Source organism: Musca autumnalis, unplaced genomic scaffold (genome assembly GCF_047663935.1).
Source record: "Musca autumnalis isolate F117 unplaced genomic scaffold, ASM4766393v1 scaffold_1, whole genome shotgun sequence".
NCBI lineage: Eukaryota > Metazoa > Arthropoda > Insecta > Diptera > Muscidae > Musca > Musca autumnalis.
Genome location: NW_027411644.1, coordinates 116,534,711 through 116,556,761, shown reverse-complemented (window position 1 = coordinate 116,556,761; position 22,051 = coordinate 116,534,711). Strand labels below are relative to the sequence as shown.

The window sequence follows — 22,051 nt, the reverse complement described above, 5'->3', positions numbered from 1 at the left end:
TCCAAAGCGAATATCTCAGCTTCAATATGGGGTATACCAAAAGCAGAACCTGGACATGAAAGTAGAAAATATCGCCTTTCTAATGATGTAAAGTCAGTTCTCGTAGATGATCAAACAACGAATATATCGCAATAGCCGCTAATAGAACCCAACTTTTTATTTTTGCGATTTTAATAATAATGACGAATATCACAGCTTCGGTTGAGGATCTTCCAAAAGCAAAGCCTGGCTGTGAAAGTAGAAAATCCCATCTTTACAGTGATGCAAAGTAGGTTGGCGTAGGTGGCCACATAACGCAGATATCACAATAGTCGGCAATACATCCCATTTTTACATTTTTTTGTAATCACGCTACAGGTCGCAATTTTAATCGGATCGTCACGAAATTTTGGGGGCTAATGGGGATCCAACAGAGAAAGAAGCCTATTGATTTTGGTGATGGTCGGATAATATTTAGGGGTCGTAATGGGCAAAAAACTTATTTGGAGAAAAAGACAACGTTTTTTTCCAAAGCGAATATCTCAGCTTCTATACCTGCTGGTGAAAGTAGAAAATATCACCTTTGCAACGATGTTACGTAGGTTGTCGTAGGTGGTCAAACAACGATGATATCGCAAAAGCCGCTAATAGAACACAACTTTTCCTTTTTGCGATTTTAATAATAATGACGAATATCACAGCTTTGGTTCCGGACCTTCCAAAAGCAAAGTCTGACAATGAAAGTAAAAAATCCCATCATTACAATGATGTAAAGCAGGTTGGCGTAGGTATCCTAATAACGGAGATATCACAATAGTCGGCAATACATCCCATTTTTCCACTTTTTTGGAAATCACGCTACAGGTCGCAATTTTAATTGGATCGTCACGAAATTTTGGGTATTATTGGGGGTCCAACAGAGGAAAAAACCTTTTGATTTTTGATAATGGTCGGATATTATTCAGGGGTCGGAATGTGACAAACAAAAATATTTGGAAAAAGGCCAACGTTTTATTTCAAAGTTAATATCTCCCTTCTGTAGGAGGTATATCGAAAGCAAAACCTGGCAAGGAAAGTAGAAAATATCACCTTTACAACGATGTGAAGTAGGTTGTCATAGGTGGTCAAACAACAGAGATTTCGCAATAGTCGGTAATGCATCCCTTTTTCCATTTTTGTGCAATTACACTACGAAATTTTCATCGGATCCTCACGAAATTTTGGGGGTTGATGGGGGTCTAACACAGAAAGAAGCCTATTGATGGTTGGCATACATCCCACTTTTCCATTTTTTATTTGGGTTGTACTGTCGATGCACTTAAATGCGTTTTATTCAGAGCAAAGGCGCTAAGCTATCCCAATTTTAATATTTTGAATTTTATTAGTCAAAAGCTTATGAACAGGGGTAGTGGTGTAGGGTATCACATAGTCGGCCCCGACCCGACTATAGCCTTGGCTCACTTGTTTTGGATATATTGTTAAAAGAAGAAATATTGGTCCACTCCTTCGGTTACCTCACAAAAAAAAAAAAAATAGGAAAAGATGAAGTTTAAGAGCTACTCTCGGATCGTTTTGAAAATTTTGTATTACGCCCTCCTTTATGATGGTACATTTTTTCGGGGGCAAGTCTTACTTGCTCATACTTCCTGAGATAATGGCCCAAAAGCTCCATGAAACCTTGAAGGCACCAACTAAATTGGCAAATCCGCAAGGTAGCTCTCGCAGGGAGTTTGTAGTTGGTCCAAACTTTGCACTTCATATTATTTCAAATTTTGGAAAAAAAATGGCGTTTAACAGTTCATCTCCCTTTCGTGTAACATCAACACAAAGTTTGGAAAGAGTGCAGATAAAGGAATCGTCTGGGATCGTTTTAAATTTGTGGCAACATGTGGTGTATGCCGTACTATTTTTTGCCGGGACCAGTTCATACTTTCTCAGAAAGTGACACAAAAATTCAAAATACTCCGTCAGAAGTATTGTGTTTGGTTCTTTTCTTTATGCCCGAGGCTGAGGGTATATCTCTGTCGGCACAACTGACTGATACTTTTTTATTTGTTATCTCTGCCGTATATGCATTCACATATCGTATGACCTTTTCCAATAGGATGTTAAATAGGTTACACGGTGGACTGTCACCTTGTCTGAAAGTTTGTTTTGTATTTAAAGGCTTGGAGAGGTTCTTTCCTATTTTGACTGCTGATCTTGTGTCAGCCAATGTCATCCTGCATAATCTTACTTATGTTGATGGGATGTCGAAGGCCGTCTTATAGTTGTAAATGTCGATCTGTTTTTCGTGGGTCTTTTCTAGTACTTGGCGCAGTGTGAAGTTTTGATTTGCCCAGTCTAAAATCGTATTGGTATAACCTAATTATTTTATTGACCATACGTTTGCGTATACGTAATATCGCACATTAGTTTATATGACGGAGGAGAAAGTGCCTGCACCATATCCTTCAGTCTGGTTTTTTACACTCTGCTAAAATGTTCGGACTTTATTCGGACTCCTGAACATTTCGAGTTTCTCACGGTCACGTTTTTCTTGCTCTTTCATCTTTTTACTGAAAATAGGATTTTCCTCTCTTTCCGAAATTTTTCCTTGACGCTTCATGTTCCTACTGAATGCAGGATTGCTCTGTATGCCGCGTTCCTCTCTTCAGTAGCCTTACACCACTCCTTATCGTACCAAGGATTTTTAGGTGGTGGTTTTTGCTACCCAAGTATAGATTATGCGGCTCTTTGAAGAAAGTGGGCTATTCTTTGTCACTGCGCTTCCACATTTTCGTTACAAGGAGTGCCTTACAGCATGTAGGCCAGCCTCCCTCCTGTGCACGATGGGGCCGATGACAGGTTTTTGAGGCAAAAAATCACAGGGGCAAGCTAGACCTTCAAAATTTCGGGCAGATGTTTATAATCGGCCTAGAAACCAATCTGCCAAATTTGGTTGATATCGGTTTATATATAGATATAGCTCTCATATATATGTTCGCCCGATTTCGAGTAATTGATGGACCAAATACGAAAATTCTGTCCAATTATGATGATATTTGGAATATGCGGCGGAATTAGGACTGGAAATAAGTTTGCCAAGTTACTTTGAAATCGGTTCAGATTTGGATATATCTCCCATATATATTTTCGCCCGATTTGAGGTATATGGTGCAACAAACACGCAATTTCTGTCCAATTTCGATGAAATTTGAAACGTTTGACAGGATTCGGTCTAGAAATATGTTTGCCAAATTATATTAAAATCGGTTCAGATTTGGATATAGCTCCCATATATATTTTCGCCCGATTTGAGGTATTTGGTGCAACAAACACCCAAATTCTGTCCAATTTCGATGAAATTTAAAATGTGCGACGGAATGAGGTGTAGAAAAAAGTATGCCAAATTATATCGAAATAGGTTCAGATTTGGATATACCTTCCATATATATTTTCATCCGATTTTAGTTATTTCGTGCAGCAATCACGCTATATATGTCCAATTGTGATGAAATTTAAAGTGTCTGACGGAATCTAGAAAACATTATTGAGACATCATATTGAAATCGGTTCAGATTTTGATATATCGTTCATAAATTTTCTCTGTCGAAGTTAATTGTTTTCTCATTTTATTTGGTTGATACCGAACTTCCGTCAGAACATAGTTTACATACTTTTCTTTTGACAAATTGGCCGAAACAGATGCGGCATGAATCAAGTGTTTGGTATTGTGGCCGTGTTCATAGGAGACTTCCGAAGCGAGTTTTCTTCCTTCACTATAATCCACATTAGGGTGCCCTCTCTTCTTTGTATCATTACCTTGTTCTAGCGTAAATCTGTGTCGCTAGCTAACCATGAGCTTTCGAATTGTAATACACGATTTTTTGACCTCCAATTTTTATCCATTTTTGGTTAAGGCGTGCACAAATGTTATAAACTTATTTTTTAACTCCCGTCACGAAGTTGTCTTTTGACAATTTTTAAGTTTTATGAAATCTGGAAATTCGCAAGTATACGCAAAATTTCTTTTCAAAATCTGTTAGCCGGCATTGTCACCTTTCACCAGATACATATTTTTACGAGAATACACCCCGATACCGAAAGTTCTACTCCAAAGAACACATGGACGATACCACAGACTACATCAAAAAACATCACTTACTGACACCACAAATTATTGACCACATCTAATATTACATTTACATTTTTAATAATAATCTTAATTTACATACATACTATTACCCGTATTTTGAAAAAATATTTAATATCAACAGATCAGGTTTTGGCGCCAAAATACTTAAGTTGTTTAATTATGACTGAATGTCAGAAATAAACGGAATGCAAATTATGACATCTTTGGCAGCTTGGCATTGTCACCGCGGACCGTTGTCAGATTGTAATTTTTTGGTTTTGGAGGTTTGAAAGTGTTAAGAATATAATTCCGTTATTATTTGATTTCAATCACTGACTTGAAAAATGACTTTTTGCCTCAAAAACCTGCCATTGACCCCATCGTGCTGTGTTAGATCGCACTGTTCCCGCAACATTAAGACGAGTGTGTACATTGTTTGCTACAAGAAAATGGTCCGAATCTACCGCACTAGAAGAGGGTTTTACGTCTATCACAATATGATCATTTCTTGTTTTACCATCTTATTTTGGGAGTCATTACTACCAATAAATATTGCGCCCAGCAGTCATTTCAGTTGGTCACCGTATAATTTAGAACTTCTGAACTATGGGCATGGATTTTCAAGTATATTAAAATAAAAATGTTGACATTTTGTGAGGGGTACCTTAAAGAGTGGACGGATATCACCAATTTTTGAGCTTGGACAAAATATGACGAGAACGAAAGGTTCGACTAAGTCGGTTATTTCCTTCAAGGGTTATCGTGCTAACCATTTTAACGAAAAGTTTTGAATTTTTGTGGGGAGGTATCTGATGGAGTGGACCGTTATTGCTCATCTTCGGAGAGATCCCATATAATTGAGCTAAATAATCTGGCTGCAATCATTAATGTGGAAGAAGTCTCCCTTGCCTTTTAATGGTTGTCACGGTGCTCTTGAAGCAACTTTAAATGGAAGGTACTTACACCTGGGAAGTTGTGAAACTACAATGTTCATAGAGGAGAACAATCAAAAAAGAAAAAAAATCGCCGGACAGCTTTTTGAATAAATCGCGATTCAAGTTGACGTCTTTAGGGGTGTTTTAGGTTTTCACGACTTTGCTTGGAAACCGCTAGTTCTATCGAAATAGGACAAAAGAAAATGTAATAGCTATAAAAAATTCTCTACATGATTGACCTTTATAATAATTTCGTAGGTTTTACCGTTATTGAGATGTAGAAGTTCAAATTGGGACAATGCATTGACTGTATCGCCTCTTTATAAAAAATGTCATGACTGCAATTTCCCAACTTAAACTTGTATGTCTCGAAAATGGTACAACCTAGGAAAAAATTACTAAACCCAATCATGTAGAAAATTTCCACAGCTAAAAGATTCTCTCTAGTCCCATTTCGATAAGACTTACCATATTCAAGCAAATTGTAAAAACCCAAACCAAAAAATGTATGACATTGTTTTATAAGGTAGCGATAAAGTGTTTGCATTGTCCCAAATTGAACTTCTATATCTCAATGACGCCAAAACCTACGAAATTATCATAAAGGTCAATCTTGTAGAGAATTTTCATAGCTACATTTTTTTTACTCCCATTTCGATAGGACTTGCGATTTTCAAGCAAAATCGTGAAAACCTAAAAAAACCCTAAAAATGTCAACTTGAATCGCGCTCTATCAAAAAGCACTCAGGCAATTTTTTTGTTTTTCTCTTCTAAAAACATTGTAGTTTCAGAATCTGCAAAAACTTCCAAGGCGTAAGCACCTTCCATTTAAAGTTGCTTCAAGAGACCGTGGTGTTCCTGGGAAATGTTTTTTTTTATCCCGGAGTGGGCTATATCAACAAAGTTCTCTTTCTACCACCCATGAGGATATGGCTTTCTATTTTGAAATAACACCCCTTGCTGTTTTCCGGTCATACCTCATTCTGTGCTTTCATTATCATTCAGTATATATTTGTATTACAATTTCTAAATTAACTCAGGTTTGAGAGTTCCTTAGTCTGATTCGATTAGTTAATCAACCTAATGACTTTTCTTTCCGGCGAGAAATTATAATGAAAATAAGAGAGCGGGTATGGGCCATAAGTATTTGTTTTTTACAAAGTATATGATGCTCTTCACATGTATTAATGTACAACTGTATGTATCTGACAATCATAAATACATACACATCCAATAACGGATATAGAGATTACACACCGATGTATGTACATATGTATGTATGTTTCCGTGCACTCTCATATGAAGTTAAAAGTTTACTAAATAAGCCAATGCAGTTTCCTTCCTTTTAGTGATTGTGAGTGACGATCTGTCATAGGACAAAAATTGAAAACAGGATGCACACATATTCCGTTAATTCCATCAAATGGAATATTCCGCTCTACTTATGTCACACACACTTTGACATTCTGTTCTAGCTAGGCCTCTTTTCATAATCAGTCGGTACGTAAAATAAAATACCACTGAAGTATTTCTAAGCGGATGAATTCAATAAATAATAACTTGATGAAGTGGATGTTCTCTTTTATTTTGCGACTCAAAATATGTGGTTTCTAAATTAAAAGTTATGGTGGTACTCTATTTGAAGGAGTGCATTAAGAGGGATTTACATACTTATGAGTTGAGTGTATATGGAGCATTGTGGTGTTGTTGTTGTTTCTTTTGATTTTATCACTTAATCAGCTTAAATTATTGAATACGCCCTTAAGACGTAACTTATTTAGGATTAGTTGTTTAGAAAAAAAAAAAAAAAAACAATTTTTACAATCTTTAAACAGCAATTGGCATCAGTATAAAGTATAATGTAAAATTAAAAAATAACTCATTATTTTTAAGCCTTCTACTTATTTAGTGGATTATTCTGCTCATGTGGATATTTTTTTAGAAATTTTTAAATTATTTTAAATGGTTTTTACTTACGTTATGTAGATACTGGTTTTTAATTACCTGTAAGTACAATAAATAACACTATTTTGAGTTATTTTATTTATTACAAGTAATAACAATAAAATATATAATAATAAAATAAAACAATGAAATATAGCCCCCATATATATCTTTCCCCGATTTTATGTATTTGATGCACTGAACACGCAATGTATGTGAGATATTGATTAAATTACGAAAATGTGACGTAATTACTCGTAATTGAGTGACATCGGTCGAAATTATATATGGATGCCATATTTAAACCTGAATCGATATGGACCAAAGTCGATATTTTTCATTCCTGTGCCTTCATAAGTACTTATGCAAACATTCATAAACTAGGTCACCGGTAAAACTGAACCGGGCCTGAGGAAACATCCCATCTTAAACTTGAAGGCTGTTCATCAAAAATTGAGCGAATTATAGCAAAATAGAGGGAAGATATACATATATGGGTGATATATCCAAAACTGAAACGAAAATCGGCGAAACTACTCAGGGGCCTAAAGATAACACATACTAAATTGGAAGACAATTCGATTAAAATTGAACGAGTTGTAGCAAAATCGGGAAAAAATATATATGGGGGCTACATAAAATCTGAACCGATATATCTCAGAAGGTTTCGCTTCGGAAGAGATGTCCAATTAACGGAAATTAAAAGCCAAGGTGGCAATCAAAAGATATACTCTACGAAATATTAAGAATTTTTTATCAAATTTAATTTTTTAATTCTTGATAGCGGTACTTTGCCCATGTCCAGTTGAAATCAACTTATTGTATTAAAATTTTATACTTATTGCCCACCCATCAAATCCCCATCCAAAACTTTTAATATTATCAACAAAATTTACAGAAATATTTTTTTAGTGATCGTCTAATTTTTATACCCTCAGCCTTTAGGCTAGAAAGGGTATATACACTTTCATACGGGCAAAATGTGCCTCATCGAAATAATGGTTTAAGACCCCAAGTATGTTTGGACGAAATGTGTTTCAGACAATTTGGAGTCGATTTAGCAATGTCCGTCCGTCTGTCTGTTTGGCTGGTGCGCACGATAACTCTCGAGTGGATCAACCAATTCGGTCAAGAATTTGGCTTTGGTAATATTTTGCCCAAACTTAGTTTAAGTTCGAAGATGGGCTATATCGGTCCACTCCTTCCGGTACCTCCCCCACAAAAGTTCGAAAATGTTCGGAAAATTTGTGCGCACGATAACTCTTGAAGGAAGTAACCGTAAAATTTCTACCACACTTAGATGAGGATTGAATATGGACTCACTCGGTCCTCTCCTTCAGGTACCTCCCACACAAAATTTCGGATAAGTTCAGATTAGGACCTGCTCTCGAATCGCTTCGACTTTTGTTGCAACAACTTGTATTAACTGCCCTCCACACGACGGTACAAATATCATCAGGGCCAAGTCCATACTTCCTGAGAAAATAGCCTGAAAGATGCAAACAGCCCCTATGGCACCGTGTGTAGTGGTTGGAGCGCAAGATAACTCTCGAAGGGATCTGCCGATTCGGTCCAAAATTTTGCCTTCGTAATATTTTGTCCAAACATAGTTTAAATTCGAAGACAATCCATATCGATCCACTCCTTCAGGTACCGCCCCCACAAAAGTTCAAAAATGTTCGGAAAAAGTGTGCGCACGATAACTCTTGAAGGGAGTGGCCGAACTGGTCCATACTTCACACATCCTAATATATCTACCAGATATAGATCAGGTTAAAATATGTACTATATTTGTCCACTCATCCGGTACCTCCCACACAAAATTTCGGATAAGTTCACTTTATGACCTGCTATCGAATCACTTTGATTTTTGTTGAAGCAACCTGCATTCGCTGCCTCAATTTCGATGGTAAAAGTTTTTTCAGGGACAAGTCCATACTTATTGAGCAAACAGCCCGAAGGGTGTAAAAACCCCCTATGGCACCATATGTAGTGGCTGGAGACACACTTCCTTAACGGTCAATCCATTCCTTTGAAAATGGTCCATATCGGTCTTCTCCTTACAGTAACTCTCCCACAACATTTTTGTTGCTTGTCAGTTATCTTTTGTTGCAGTTAAGGATATATTCGAAGATTTTTTGAAAATTACAAAATGGCTGTTTACAACGATATTATGTTTTTCGTGGGCAAGTCCATGACATAGTGGTCCAAAACCTCTAAGTTAAACAGAGAACAACTGAAATGAATATTTATTAAAAAAATGACACCCAAAATAAAATCCGCTTCCAAAATGGACTATGCCGATGCATTCTTTCGGGTACCTCCTCCGCAACACTTTTGAGCTTTAATCCAAATATATGTACATATTTTTTGGCAAGTTTATACGTCCAAAAAGGACCACAAAATCTGAAAATCCCCCAATGCATATGTAGTTATTTGGGAGAAGCATTTCGGTTGAGAAGCCGGTACAAATTTCATCAGGGTCAAGTCCATACTTCCTGAGAAAATAGCCTGAAAGATGCAAAAAGCCCCTATGGCACCGTGTGTAGTGGTTGGAGCGCAAGATAACTCTCGAAGGGATCTGCTGATTCGGTCCAAAATTTTGCCTTCGTAATATTTTGTCCAAACATAGTTTAAATTCGAAGACAATCCATATCGATCCACTCCTTCAGGTACCGCCCCCACAAAAGTTCAAAAATGTTCGGAAAAAGTGTGCGCACGATAACTCTTGAAGGGAGTGACCGAACTGGTCCATACTTCACACATCCTAATATATCTACCAGATATAGATCAGGTTAAAATATGTACTATATTTGTCCACTCATCCGGTACCTCCCACACAAAATTTCGGATAAGTTCACTTTAAGACCTGCTATCGAATCACTTTCGCTCTCTCAAGAGCGAGAGAAAATACTTTTTTACGGCATAGAGAGAGCGCGCTACAACAATGTGCTGTGTTTTTTCTTCAGATGTGAGTGTCGTTGCTGTGTTTATTGCAAAGCATTTTTGCGACATGGAGGGATGACGCGTTTCTGTGGCATTTGGTTTGTTTATCTACTTGTGATCGGGTGAAGGCTTGTATGTATACCAGAGTAAGGCATTGTGACTTTCGTGAGCGTAAACTTACGTTCAGCGATGTTCCCAGTACTTTATATTTAAAAGTGATTTATTTGTTTTCTTTCATTAAAATTTATTTGTGTCACTAAATAATTATTTACTTCAGTTATTAATTATTCTATTCCGGTTTTCTTTCTTTAATCTGTTGTTTGTATCTGTAATTTTTGTTGATTAAATAAATAAACACCACCATTTATAAATGTGTATATGCATTTTTTTGTGGCTTTTGGGTTTGTGTTTAACCAAAAACTACAAAATTATTGTAAATATGATCATTTTTTCATCGATTGAAAAAAAAGATGCATTCAAAAATTTTTTTAATCAAGAAAATAATTTTTTGTTTTTATAGAGCAGAATGTGGAATATTTTGATAAATATTTTTGTCAATATGTGAAGTATTTTGTCGGTTCAAAATAAGAAAATCGACTTATATTTTAGTCAATATTACAATTTTAGTTTATCAAACTGTATTTTTACTTCGTGATCAAATATTTTTATCGAATTTTGTCAATATGAAAATTTTTTTATCGCCGGAAGATCGATACATTTTTTATTGATCCTTTAATTTTTTATCAAATGGCTACAATTTTTTTTCTGTGTATATCTCTGTTTTTTTGAAATTTTGACATTTAGAAAAAAGGTCATAGTAAGAAGAAAGAAGAGAAGAAAGAAAAGAAGTCTATCTGACATTTAATATGCTGGGAACATATTTTATACTAACTTAAAGTTCTCATAGTTTAGCAAGGTCATCTTGTATTGTCCTTAATGCAATAGCAATAACTCCGAAATTTGACCGTTTTAGATAAATAAGTAAAGTCTGTGGGTCCCCACCTCTATTAAAGTACCTCTAAAGTAGCTCATGCTATTCCAAAATTTTGTCACCGTTTTATTACTAGAAAATAACCAAACGCAAAAAGATTTTAAATAAAAATATTTTATAACAGTCATAATTCCAGGTGACATGTCATAAACACGTGTCATGCATGTCATTTAATGTGTCTCCAAACAATTCTCTCTGAATTGTCGTAAATCGTCGTTCATTATTTTTTTTTTTTTTTTTTTTTTTTTGTTTATTAAGCTTTTTATACAAAGACAGCTTAACTAATACTACAACTAGTCTCTAATAACTAAAGTGACTAACTAGTAGTTCATATAGTGCAGGTATTAAAAACAAAAGTATTCAACTTAAAATTAGTTAATAAGTTAAATAAGGTTTATTATCATCATATAATTAGAGTATCAAATCGGGTAAGTAAATCATACGGTTTATATCTGCGGAGTCTTCTCCGCAGATTTGATGTGTGTAACAGCTTCGTTGCTTCAATATTTTCATGTTCTTGAAGTCTTGAGTAGTATTTTTCAGCATGCAGGCATATTTCTTCCTTGACAGTTTTCATTTTCAGGTCGCGATGCAAGTCGCTATTGCGGACATACCATGGTGCGTTAACAGAATTTCTTAAAACTTTATTTTGAAAACGTTGGATTTTTTCCAGATGATTATCTTTAGCACAGCCCCAGAGCTGAATACCATAGAGCCAGACCGGTTTTAATGCTTGTTTGTATATCATTAATTTGTTGTCGGTTGAAAGGACTGCGTTTCTTCCCAACAGCCAATTTAAACTGCGGTATTTAATATTCAATTCTTCCCGCTTATTGTTGATGTGTTCCTTCCAGCTGAGTTTTGAATCTAGGGTTATCCCTAAATATTTAGCTGAGGATTCATGTGGAACCTCATTGGTATTTATATACAATGGTTTGTATTGTATCGGCCTTGTCGAAAAGTCAACGTGAACGGATTTATTGCTATTTAGTTTTAGGCCCCATTTATCGGTCCATTGGACTACATTATTTAGCGCCGATTGGAGTTTTTTTGTTGATTCGGTGGAATTTCGACCAGTTGACATTAGCACCGTGTCATCCGCGAAAGTTCCAATGAAACAATTATCGTGTAAAGGCATATCATAGGTGTATATGAGGTAGAGAAGGGGTCCCAGAATACTGCCCTGTGGGACACCGGATTTTATTGGATATAATTTTGTAAAATCATTGTCGTATCTGACTCTGAAATATCTATCGTCCAGGTAAGATGATAAGATGTCGACGTACTTCTGAGGTAGTAAAGTTTTAATTTTTTCAATAAGTTCGCTATGCCATACCCCGTCGAAAGCTTGGGAAATGTCCAGAAAGACGGCGGTACATACCTGCTTGTTTTCAAATGCATTTTCTATTGTGTGAACAACTCTGTGTACTTGCTCAACGGTTGAGTGTTTTTTCCGGAATCCAAATTGGTGGTCCGGTATGATTCGCTTTGAAGTCACAATGGTTTCAAGGCGTTTGCAAAGTAATTTTTCAAATAACTTTCCAATTAGAGGTAGTAAAGATATTGGTCTGTATGAGTTGATTGCGTTTGGGGGTTTAGCAGGTTTGTGTATCATTATTATCTCAGCAACTTTCCAGTAACTGGGGACGTATCTAAGTTTGAAAGCAGCATTCATTATAAAATACAACTTTGCGATGCCGTGGTAAGGTAGGTGCTTAAGAACATCTCCTCTTATTAAGTCAAACCCAGGGGTCTTTTTGTTATCGAGATTTTTCACTGAGTTACAGATTTCTTTGAATGTAATTCTTTCGAATTCAGTGTCATTATTGTATTCTTGACACGTTTGTGGTGTATTAATGATTTCCCTGTCTTCAGTAGAGGTTATCGGATTACTTGAAACGCTAGAAAATTGTTTTTGTAGATATTCTGCAAATGTATTAGCCTTCATTATGACATCCAAATTTACCTTTTTTGCACATTATTCTTTGGTTGCATGTGTATGTGTGCGGCAGTTGGCGTTACGCCCCAACACGTGACAATTGACTGAAATCTAGCTGTTGCAATTCATTCATAATGAAAGAGATTAATTAGGTTTCATTTCACCACGTATCCCCCTCTGCCTACCCATCGCTTTGCTATTTGTTGGCTCTTATTTGTATTTTATCCTAAATGTCAATAACACTTGGACTTCCTCTAGGGACTCGACAATAAAGTTTACAAAGAGAGAGAGATAATAAAAAGTGTGCAAATGAAAACACATAAAAGAGACAAGAGAAAGAGCAAGGTAGTCGTTGTGAAATGCAGCAACAACAAAAACGAGAGCAAAGTTGAAAATGTTAAAACGAAAGCCTTTTAAGTGCATCGTCAAAAAAAATAATATTGAAATTTGCATTTATTGTTTCAAGCAAATGCCAAAGTTTAAACCAAATAAAGGATGCTCTAAATTTAAAGCTTGTGAGAGGCGTCATGGCAGCCATCATCTTTTATTTCGTAAACATGCAGAAATACACAGTGATGCACAGTGGAATTTTCCTTTAAAAACTGTGTATCGCAAAGTGTTTTCGATTATAATTTATAATTATTACTGGAAGAAATTTGCCCAAAATAATAGAAAAATTTTCCGTGACGAACTGTGAAAATTTTGGTTCAACAAACAATAATATTTGACATATAATACGGTATTGAAAGTTTGATTTACACAAACGTACCACTGTTAAGCAGATAACCTACCTATTATTAGAATCTGCCTACCCCCCTTAACTGATGAGGAAGTTAAAACCACGCACACACTAGTAAGTAATGAAATGCCAGTGTTAATAGGTAACTAAGGATGGTAGAAGTGAGGAGCGGGAATACACTATGGAAGTATGAAACTGATATAATTGATTTGCAAAATGTAATTTTCTCGTATTTGCCAGCTTTTGTTGGCTTACTTTGTTTCCACCCGTAGAGGAAGAGTAAATTGAAGATTTGTAGACGTTGGGAGAAAGGGAGGGAGGGAGAAGAGGTTTGAGTTATAGATTAATTTAAAATGTTTGGACAAAACACTGATGCAACTAAGACAAAGCTGCACATAAACACATAAACTCCAATGGCAACCAACCAACTACAAAGGTCAAAAGTTATGTGGACTTTTATAAAAGTTCTACACAAATTGCTGATTGAATTTCCGGACATTTTATGGAAAATTTTGGAAAGTGTTGTGGTTTCTTTGTTTTGCCAAATTGTTTCAGTGATGTTAAATCGGAGACGTTTGTTTTTATACCCTCAGCATTTATGCTAACGAGGGTATATACACTTTTATACGGGCAAAATGTGCCTCATCAAAATAATGGCTTTAGACTCTAAGTACGTTTGGACGAAATGTGTTTCAGACAATTTGGAGTCGACTAAGAAATGTCCGTCCGTCTGTCTGACTGGTGCGCACGATAACTCTCGAACGTATGAATCGATTTGGTGCAAAATTTGGCGTTAGTAATATTTTATCCAAACTTAGTTTGAGTTTAAAGACGAGCTATATCGGTCCACTCCTTCAGATAACTGCCCCACAAAAGTTCGAAAATGTTCGGAAAAAATGTGCGGACGATAATTCTTGAAGCGAGTAACCGATTTAGTTCATGCTTTGCACATCGTGAAATTTCTACCAGACATAGATGAGATTCCAATATGGACTTTATATGTCTACTCCTTCGGGTACCTCCCACACAAGTTTTTGGAAAAGTTCAGTTTAGGACTTGCTCTCGAATCGCTTTGATTTTTGTTGTAACAACATGTATTCGCTGCCCCAATACGTCGGTAAAAGTTTTATCAGGGGCAAGTCCATACTTCCGAAATGTTGAAAAAACCCCTATGGCACCATGTATAGTGGTTGGAGCGCACGATAACTCCCGAACAAATCAGCCGATTCGGTCTAAAATTTGGCGTTCATAATATTTTGTCCAAACTTAGTTTATGTTCGAAGATAGACCATATCGGTCCACTCCTTCAGGTACCTCCACCACAAAAGTTTCAAAAATGTTCAGAAAAATTGTGCGCACGACAATTGTTGAAAGGAGTAACCGATTTGGTTTACACTTTTCGTAACGTAATAGCTCTACGGGACATAGATCAGGTTCGAATATGGACTATATAGGTCTACTCCTTCGAGTATTTCCCATACAAAATTTGTGGAGAGTGCAGTTTAAGGTCTGATCTCAAATCGTGTTGCTCTCTTTTGTAACAACTTGCATCAGTGATGTCAGATAAGTTTGGTCGAAAATCGTCAATTTTCGGGAGCTAAAATCGTCAAATCGGCAAAATAGTATTTCCAATAGTCAAAAAATCGGCGGCTTATTCCTAGTTTGGCTATAACTGTCGGATAAATCTGAAATTTTTACCATAGATAGAGCTCGATGCCCTGATTACGAAAATATAAAATTTTACCGGCGGTCATAACCGGTTATCCGATTATTTGAACCGAAAGTGCGGGTAAAAAACCGGATATATAACCGGATTTTCTGAACAATATGGGTATCAAATGAAAGCTTAAAATAACATTTTTTTAACGATTTATTTTCTGTTAAGATGCTAAACCCGGTTTTGGAGTTAGAGAAAAAAGTATATTTTTACTATATTTTTTGCTTAAAAATTTTGGTAATTATTAAAATTTTAAGGAAGAAAACTTACAATTTTAAAGAAACTGCTGTCCGCGTAGCCTAAATTTGAACCCGTCCATAGGAGAAAGTCTTCAATCCCCGGCCGAAGGCCGGCTACATAAGAAAACTTAAAATTTTAAAGAAACTTTTGCACCTGTCCATAGGACAAAGTTTGAAAGTCCCGGCCGAAGGCCGGCTACTTAAGAAAACTTACAATTTTAAAGAAACTTTCGCCCGCGTACCCACAATTTGCTCTAGAATTGTAACCGGTTTATATACAGCTGGAAATATTACATTTCTTTTGATACCCATATCGGTCCAGTTATATATTCGGTTTTTTACCCGTAATTTAGGTTCAAATAATCGGATAACCGGTTATGACCGCCGGTAAAATTTTAGTTTGCATAATCAGGGCATCGAGATATATCTATGGTGAAAATTTCAAATCGATCGGACGATTATAGTCAAACTAGGAATGTTCTAAAACGATGTTCACTATAGGTCGAGAAGGACTGTACCGATCATCATATATTTTTATGGGCTTATTGAGTACAACACGACCCCAAGCCTCACTTGCCGCTTTTGGAATGTTTGTGTAACAATTATACTCTATTATTAAGTACATAGAAATCGTTTCTATAAAGAAGAGATTTTCTAAATCTTGAACTACACAATTTTTTAACAAAGTTTGAAATTTAAAAATCCACAATTTTTTAAATTAATATTTTTCAAATTTCCTCGTCTAAAGACAAGATTACTAGATACTTTTTAAGCCAGCAGAAGTATGTCCCAATTTACATTAGGCGAGTTTACTTGCGGCAATTGTCAGTTTGTAGGTGAGAGAGGGTGCTGAGAGGCAAAGGGTTACCATATGCCTCACCTCCCTCTCCTACAATATGACAATTGCCGCAAGTAAACTCGCCCAATGTAAATTGGGACTTAGTATGTGATGATCCGTCCAGTCGTTTTCGAGATAGAGGGGACACCTCAAGACGCTTTTTTAAAAAACAATGTCTCGTAGATGTCCATTTGCCACAAAACTATTCAATATTTTTCAACAAAAATTACCGAATGTAGATCAAAAAGTACCTTTCTCGTGAAAAAATATCTGTAAAAAAGTCCGAAACTTTTCTTGGAAAAAAATCATAAAAAATTATGTAATATAAATTCAAATTTTAAAATCATTTTGTGCGTGAGGTTTTTTCACCGAATCACCTAATAATTATGATTTTATGTAATCTTATGGCAAAACTCATCACGCTATGATACAGGGATATGAGGTTGTAAAAAAGTCATAACCCTAATATTCACACAAAACAAAAATTGTATGTGAAAAAGTTGCCATAACTAAAAATCGGCGTTTTAGGGGTAAAAATCTGCTTTTTTGGTCTAAAATTCGTCAAAATGAAGATAAATTGGCAAACTGGCATCACTGATAACAACACTCAGTGTTCATACTTACACTATGCAACACTTAAAATGGAAACAACTTCTAGTATGCATTTTTTAAAAGTACAGATTGAAACTACAAAAAAAACCTAGTAGGGGTTTGTCCTGTCAGATCCAGTTCGGATTTTACGGCATAAAACTACAGTTTTTTGCATTTATTTTGCCTTTATCTCAGAAACGATTAGGAATTTGGCCTTGCTGCCTTTGGCAATATTGTAGCCCTATAATAGTAATTCTGGTCAGTATCAGCTAAACTATTGGGAGCTAAACCAAGTAACCCGTTGCAAAAACCTTCCAAATAAAGTTCTCAGCAACTCTTCAGAACAGTTTGAAACTCTAAAATGCTTACTCCATGTTGTTTCAGCGGTATTTTCATCATATCTTTAACAACACGTATTTCAAACACAATTCACACCAACAGTTTATCCTCCATTTCGGATTTCACCATATTGACATATTACATTCCAGTGAATATTTTTCCAAAAGAAAAAATTAACGGTTTTGGAGATATGGTGCGAAATGTATACAAATGATGGAAATTTTCCATATTTTATAAAATTTGAGGCAATAAATGTGGTTTTTCATTATTTCTACAAATATTTTAATCATGCCCTTATCTACAAATTTGCTTCAGGGGTTATATGAAGATTCGCATAGGTTTCACAGATATAGCCCAGAATTGCTTTAAAAAGTCAATATTTAACCATGTTTGATGAGGCCATAAAAGTTGGATCTGACACAACAAAGCCCAACTAGGGTATTTTGTCGTTTGGGTCTGTACTTTCAAAAAAATCCTTAGTTCAAATTGTTTGAACAAGATTACCTTAAAAATGTTGCCCAGTGTTATTAAAATCACAAATATTTGCCAACAAAACACTTGAACATTAAAGAAAAATTGATGAATTATATTTATTTTTAATACGCAATGTGTGAGATTTTAAATATATTTTCATTATAATTACTATTTTGTGTCAAGAATGTTAGTGGCACCATCACAGAGCAAGAGATAGGGAGACAATAGCGAAAGGGCAATAAATCGCATCACAATGCCATTTGACGGAATGGATGTGCATCACATCACACCACCACAAATAACCAACAAAAAAGACTGCAATCATCGTCTTAACGATGTGGCATTAGTAGCTCAACAAGCTGTTCAAAGACACACTTAAGTATTTGGCAACAATTGCCTGTACCAACTATCGCTTGTCGTCGGTTGTCAATAGCCGATTGTCTTGAATGTGAACGGACGAACGAACGAACAAACAATTATAGGAAACGGTGAACAATTCAATGTGTAACAGAATTTTTGGGATATTGCATTCTAACCAGAATAGGCGCAATGTTTTCTATTGTACTATAGAATATCTGTTGCCTTTCAAGGTAGTCGGATATAGCATCAAATTATTACGGCAATGATGTGCTCATAACACACTTAGAAAGTGTTAATAACCAGCAAAATCGAAAGATGTGCATATTTTAATAGAAAACAAGTAAAAAAAGTATAAGTCGGCTTGGCCGACAGAGATACGCCCTCAGCCTCGGACCTAAAGAAAAAAATAACACACAATACTTACGACGTATATTTAATACGATGCACAGCGTTTGGACCAAATTTCGCGTTATCTTACGTACTTCCCAGTATAGTTTGTGTCGGCAGTCTTTTTGGAGCTTTTGAACCATTATCTCAAAAGTAAGAAAAAAACATGTACCGTCGTAATGGGGAAAGCGAATACAAGTTGTTACAACAAAAACCAAACGGATTCGAAGTCCGATTCGGCTGATCCGTTCGAAAGTTATCATGCGCTCCAGACACTACACATGCTGCCATATGGATATTTTAAACCTTTCCGATTTTTCTCTCAGGAAGTATGGACCTCCCTGAAAACACGTGTACTGTCGTAATGGAGGCAGCGATTACGAGTTGTTAGAGAAAGATACTAAACGATTTGAGAGCAGGTCTTAAACTGCACTCCTCACAAATTTTGTGTGGGAATCACTCGAAGGAGTGGACCTATATAGTCCATATTTGAACCTGATCTATGTCCCGTAAAGAAATTACGATAGTATGGTTACTCCCTTCAAGAATTATCGTGCGCACAATTTTTCCGAACATTTTCCAAATTTTGTGGGGAGGTACCAGTAGGAGTGGACCAATGTGGCTTATCTTCCAACTTAAACTAATTTTGGACAAAATATTAGGAAAGCCAAATTTTGGACCACATCGGTTAATCCGTTCGAAAGTTATCTTACGCTCCAACCACAACACACGGTGTCATAGGGGTTTTTTTTTGCAACTTTCGGACTATTTTCTCAGGAAGTATGGACTTGCCCCTGATGAAACTTATACCGTCGCATGAGGAGCAGTGAATACAAGTTGTTACAACAAAAATCAAAGCAATTTGAGAGCAGGTCCTTAACTGAATTTTTCCGAAATTTTGTGTGGGAGGTACCCGAAGGAGTGGACCGATTGAGTCAATCTGGTAAAAATTTCACAATGTGCAAAGTATGGACCAAATCGGTTACTCCCTTCAAGAGTTATCGTGCGCACAAATTTTCCGAACATTTTCGAACTTTTGTGGTGGAGGTACCGGAAGGAGTGGACCAAAATACTACGAAAACCCAATTTCCCAACCCTATAAAGTTTGTTTTATTTAACTTGCGCTCCAGCCAGCCAGACAAACAGACGTACGGACATGGCTAAAGAAACTCCAAATTGTCTGAAACGGATTTCGTCCAAACATACTTGGTGCCTAAAACCATTATTTCGATGAGGCATATTTTGCCCGAATGAAAGTGTATATAACCTCGTTAGTATAAATCCCAGGGAAGGGCTTCTTTGCGATGAAGTATAGTGAGGGCGCCCACTGAGTTGTTTTTGCATTTGCTTCTCTCTCTAACTTACAGTGTACGCGAATAAAAACATCATGTGGTTGTTGGTTTTTTTCACCCATACATACACATATACTAAAACATTGATGGTAAATCTTGGGCGACACTGGTATAAATGCTGAGGGAATAAAAACCTGTTTCAAAGACAGTGGAATAAAAATAAACATTCTTCGGAGACCAATTGCTGTTTTGTTTTGAAAACAAAAAATCTGCAGAGTTTGGGGTTGTAAACTGTATTGATTGATAAAAAATAAAAAACAAATATTGCAGCAACTGCGGCGTATGTTTATTACAATTACTCAAATATCACACATACGTCACCATGTCAATATTGTTAACGAAATACTGTACTAATGTAAATATTTCGTGATCTAATATCTCATTCATTGAAGAACCAAAGTACAATATTATACCATAAATAACTGAATCTTTTTTCCTATGTATAAAATGGATAATAGAAGATACACCACATGTATATATTCAACATTTTTCAGAATGAGAAACCCATGTACTAAACTGTTTTCAATATGTAATATCAATTTATTTATTTATTTAATGGATCTTTTTATCCATTCCATGGCAACCGTTGAAACTCCATACGTTTTATTATATTGATATTTGTCGGTTGGTAAAATTCTTGTTTCATTTATCATCAAGAATTTTTCTCCGGTTTCGCAAGTACCCATGCTTCAAATTCATACATACACACGTGTAATACATACATACATACATACGTGTAATATTACTGTCTGGTAGAATGTGGTTTTAATTTGATAATTGGGGGCTTTGCTTTTAAACTGTTTTCACCTCTTTTTTTTAAAACTGATGTTGTGAGTTTTATTTTTGGCGGTGCTATTTTTAACATTTCTTTTACACATAAACATTTACATCGCGTACGAGGGGAACTAGAAAAGTTTGCGACCTAGGCAACAGCGCGTGTTGTCAGGCGCCATTTGAAAAATTTTTTGGAAAGTTTGACAGTTTTTAGCCTAAACGTACTCGGGACAGTTTGTCATACGACCATTTATTGTGTTGCTTACAGTGATTTAAAAAAAATATGACTTTGCAAAAAATAAAAAATCGAATTTACTTGTGAACATTTCCGTCCGATAATTTTTCACAAATTTCCACGTGGATAATCATCAAATTAAATCGTTGTATGTCTATAAAGAGCCATTCTATAGCACTATGAAAAACTGGTTTAATGAATTCAATCGTTGCCCACACTCGCCAAAAAACAAAGGCCGTTGCGCCAGTAAAAAATTAACCCGTGCGTGTACGGATAATGCATAATAGAGGCATCCTTGGGCATTTATTCCACCAACTAACATTTGATATTTTATGAACACTTGCCGCCAAATATTGTGGGTTTTTTCTCGTTAGATCCAGCAAAATTGGACAATCGCCCAAAAAAGCCTCTTGCGGAGTGGTGCAAAGAAATTGTGAATAACAATGATAGCGGTGCTTCAAACGACGATTATAAGATGTCCACAGACGACGAATCTTGGATCTATGCTTATAAGCCCGAAACAAAACAGGAATCGTCCGTTTAGGTCTTCGAAAGATAGTCAAATTAAACGAAAGTTGTTCATGTAAGAAGCACTTCGAAGCAAATGGTCGGCTGTTTCTTCGGCAAAACTGACTGTGTGGCGACTATATGGCTTAAGAAATGTAGGACGGTTAATTCTGAGTGGTGCACCACAATTTGTTTGCCTGAAGTCTCCTGAGAAATTCGAAAAACGAACAAGTGAATATGAATCAATCTACATCATGACAATGCGAGCTCGCACATCGATTCTAACAAACGCCTGTTTGACCTGACAAAACATGGAATTAATGGGTCATCCGCCGTGCAGCCCTGAGTGGGGATCTAATGACTTCATTTGGTTCCAGAATATCAAAGAAGGCGTATAAAAAGTGCTTCAACAATTGGTTTGAGTGCATGAAAAAGTGTATAAATCATGCTGGAGACTACTTAAGAAAACAATAAATCTATTGTTGATGGTAAATATTCACGTTTTTTTGTTATTCCAGATAGTTATCGTGCAGCCCTCGTAATAAGTAGGAACGGCGTTAAGTTCAGCTGGGTCGACATGGACAAAATTTGAACGTTTGCAAGTAAAAAGCTAATGTGATGGGGACTATATGAAGGCATGGATCGATA

General features: G+C 36.0%; 1 protein-coding gene across 50 annotated transcripts in view; it reads right to left on the bottom strand.

Annotated features, from left to right (window-relative positions):
• The window catches only part of GluClalpha (glycine receptor alpha 1), a 230,140-nt gene that overhangs the window by 150,644 nt on the left and 57,445 nt on the right, over positions 1-22,051 (bottom strand). For 19 of the 50 annotated variants that reach the window (XM_073989521.1, XM_073989274.1, XM_073989452.1 and 16 more), the window contains one exon: positions 7,009-7,035. The exons of the other annotated variants lie outside the window; for them this stretch is intronic. The gene's annotated coding sequence lies outside the window, so the exon portion shown is untranslated. The remainder of the gene's footprint in view (positions 1-7,008; positions 7,036-22,051) is intronic. 50 annotated transcript variants of the gene reach the window in all.